The sequence below is a fragment of the Desmodus rotundus genome, chromosome 1 (genome assembly GCF_022682495.2).
Source record: "Desmodus rotundus isolate HL8 chromosome 1, HLdesRot8A.1, whole genome shotgun sequence".
Lineage (NCBI taxonomy): Eukaryota > Metazoa > Chordata > Mammalia > Chiroptera > Phyllostomidae > Desmodus > Desmodus rotundus.
In genome coordinates this window covers 171210666-171214231 of record NC_071387.1, presented here as the reverse complement: position 1 = coordinate 171214231, position 3566 = coordinate 171210666, and the positions used below count along the sequence as shown (strand labels likewise).

Sequence of the window (3566 nt, the reverse complement as noted above, 5' to 3'; positions counted from 1 at the left end):
GCCAGTATTTAGAAGTGGCTGTATGATTGGACTGACTTAGTCCAAGAATTTATTCAGGCTTTCAAGAGACCAAAATTAATTTCTGAGCATTTTGGAAGAGGAAAAAAATGTACATTTCTACAAAATTGCACACACATTTGAAAAGCCCATAAAAGTTTATGCTAATAATGTAAAAGGAGTTTACCTTATGCTAGAGAGAAGAGGAAACATGAAGGGCCAAGACTGGGACAGAACTAGTTTGTTGAGGAAAGGAGCCTGTGGAGTGGCATGCCCCTGCAACATTCTATTTTAAATACATTCCTGACTGAGCAGACAGATAGCTTCTGTTGATTCCATTTGTATGTTCGGACAGAGCATACCATCTACTCACTAATACCCAATGGTGTTAAATGCCACGCCAAACAAATGAAAGCATCTGTGGACCCCAAATAATGGCTAAATTATGTGTTACAATGTTTGATATAGAAAAATTCCTGGGTGAGTGAAGAACTTGGACTATATCTGGGAGATTGTTGTCATGGTTTTTGACTTATAATAGAATTTTCTTATAAGAGTGTTCAGAATGTTAATGCTCTGGTGTGGAGTAGCTTCTCTAGTAGGCAGTGCTTCCTAAAGCTATGTTGGTTATGATAATTGTTTGTGTTGTCATTTGGATATCCTCTTCCAGGGTCTATCTTACAGAACCTTAACTATTCAAATACACATGTAAATACCGAGAAAATCTGAATATCTGTACAGAGCATGCATTTTCTACTTTATTGGCCCCCAAAAAAGAGATGTTTGGTTTGTTAAATTAGCTAGATATCACCTTTGCAAAGCAGTGTTTTTTCAAACTTGGACACCATATAGGCTTCTTCTAAAAGCAAAAGCATCTCAGCTGGAAGAAGCAGGTTCCTGGGTTGCAAAACCTGGCCAAATTTGGGTGGTGGTGAATGGCTGTCTCCGTGCCAGCATACAGAGTTATAAGGCCGTGTGCAGAGATGTGAAAAATGGCAACAAATGAAAGTGTTGGCATCTTTCATTCAGTGTCATTGGCTGTGAAGTATGTAGATTCACTTTTACCTGAGAATCCTCTGCAAGAGCCATTTCAAAATGCCTGAAACTATAATTTGGACAATTATACAAAGTTCCAGGTTGCAACATGGAGATCCCCGATAGTTCATGAGGCCCTTTATTTCTTGTTCTGTTTGTCTGGGTTTTTGTTTCAATTTATACCTTACATGAAAAATTACAAAATTCAAAAAGATAAACCAGAAACATGGGAAAACCAATGGAATTGCTTTAAAGTACTTCTTTTTAATGACTTTTGTATCCAGCTTCCTTTGATTTGTGGAACTTATTATTTTACAGAAAATTTCAATATTCCTTATGGTTGGGAAAGTATGCCAAGCTGGTATATCTTTTGGCAAGATGCTTTGGTTGGGCAGTGATTGAAGATACCTGACACTATTTCTTACATAGGCTGTTACACCACACACAAAAAATATAAATATATGCATAAAGTTCATCATGAGTTTCAGGCTCCATTTGGAGTGGAAGCTGACTATGCATATTCCCTGGAAACCCTAGTTCTTGGAACTGGATTTTTCATTGGAATCATTATTTTATGTAATCTTGTAGTTCTCTGGGCATGGGTGACCATTTGTTTGCTGGAAACTGTTGGTGTCCACAGTGGTTATGATATGCCTCTGAACCCTTTATTTTTTAATTTTTTTATTGTTGTTCAGGTACAGTTGTCTCGATTTTCCTGCCACTGCTTTCCCCTGCCCTACCCACCCCACCTCCCACCCTCAATCCTAACCCCCTTTGGCTTTGTCCATGGGTCCTTTATACATGTTCCTTGACGACCCTTCCCCTTCAACCCTTTAAATCTCATCCCTTTCTATGCTGGTTCTTGGCATCATGATTGTCACCACATGAACATTGGAAACTATGCTTCAACACATACATGGTGGGAGAGAATATTTGGAACAGACTCCCAATTTTTTGCCTATGCTGAAAGGATGAGGAAGATTGAGAAAAAGACTGGGTAAATATTTATGTAATAAAAAATAAATAAAAGCAAATGCAGATTCTTCAAGATTCTCTTTTGGTCCTTGGAACACTGTTTGATTAACATGGACTTAAGAAATTGGGGATTTAACTGATAAAATATCTTTAATAAGGGAATGTCAAAGACTGATGTGTGTTAGGAGGAGGAAATATATAGCAATCATTCAGTAGATTTTTATAATAATAACCTACCAGTTATGAAGTTGAGAACAAAGAGTGTACCTGTAAATGAGTTCTGTTGAACTCTATCCTCTAAAAGTCTTGATATTTTGAATCTCAAGTAAATGGTGAAAACACATTAATAGTTTCTCACCTTAAAGATGGGGAGAAGGGTTTTCAGGAACTACTATAAAGGACACATGGATAAAACCAAGGGGGAGGGTGGAAGCAAGGGAGGGAGGTGGGTTTGGCTGCAGTGGAGGGGGAGTGGTGGGGATAAAATGCAGACAACTGTAATTGAATAACAATAAAGTAATTAAAAAAAGATGTAAAGATCAAAAATAAATAATTGTGTACAGATAGTTATTTTAAACCTTGCTTTAGAAATTACAATTCTTTACTCAGTCTCACACCTGCCAGACTCCCCCATTAGATTTGGACTCACCAAATCTCCACAACCTCTTAGCCAATATTTTTAAAATATGGGATCTAGATGTTGTTGTTGGCTGGGATTATATGATGGATTCAAATGTAAAACATTACAGAAATAATCCAAAGTATAATTTTTTAAGGAAAAAATACTAAGGAAATATACAAAAATGCAAAAGAGAGTGCAAGGTAACACTGAGGTACTTAACGAAGGAACAGGTAGGTGTTTGTGTAGACCAGCAAGCAAAGACTGAGTGTATCCTGGGCAATGGTTTAGAGATGCTTCTGCAGGAATTGATAGAACACACAGTATCCAGCTTTTGGCTGTAGCCAATCCTTAATTCTGTAAAGGAAGGTGGAGGAAAGAAGGAGGAGGATGGACCATGTCTCTATGGTTAGATGCCAATTATGTAATGCATAACGTATGAGATATGTTTTTCATTAACACTATGCCAAAAGGATTTTGACCCACCTGGTTGTAGAAAAGAGTGGGTTTGTGAAACAATTAGCATATGGAATAAATTACAAAGAAGGTCATCTTAGCATCTGGCTTACTGAAACCCCACATTTCCTATAAATCTAGGACATAAGAATAGCAATTCTCATAACAGATTAAAGTCAATAACATTTGAAGAATGACTAATTTTCACCCAGGGCGACCCTTATATTTATTAACATGGTATCGATTTCCTGTTTGCTTTTTCTGAGTCAATGTGAAAAATATCTTTAACCTCTAAAAATGTCATGAGAACTAAATAGTCAAACAAGTGAATGTTGATGAAAGAAACTAATTCTTTATATTCATTTCAACTTCTCTGTGTGCTATTTACATACGATGATGAATTTTTCAGGGAAAGACTCACTGGTTAAGTTTAAAGTGCTGACGAGTAGTAAAGTTTAGCTTAAGAAGCTCAGAAGCCCCATTT

At 36.8% G+C, this 3566-nt stretch overlaps 1 pseudogene; it reads left to right on the top strand.

Annotated features, from left to right (window-relative positions):
- Positions 1 to 989: 989 nt before the first annotated feature.
- Positions 990 to 2033, top strand: LOC112320926 (methylsterol monooxygenase 1 pseudogene; annotated as a pseudogene).
- The last annotated feature ends 1533 nt before the right edge of the window (positions 2034 to 3566 follow it).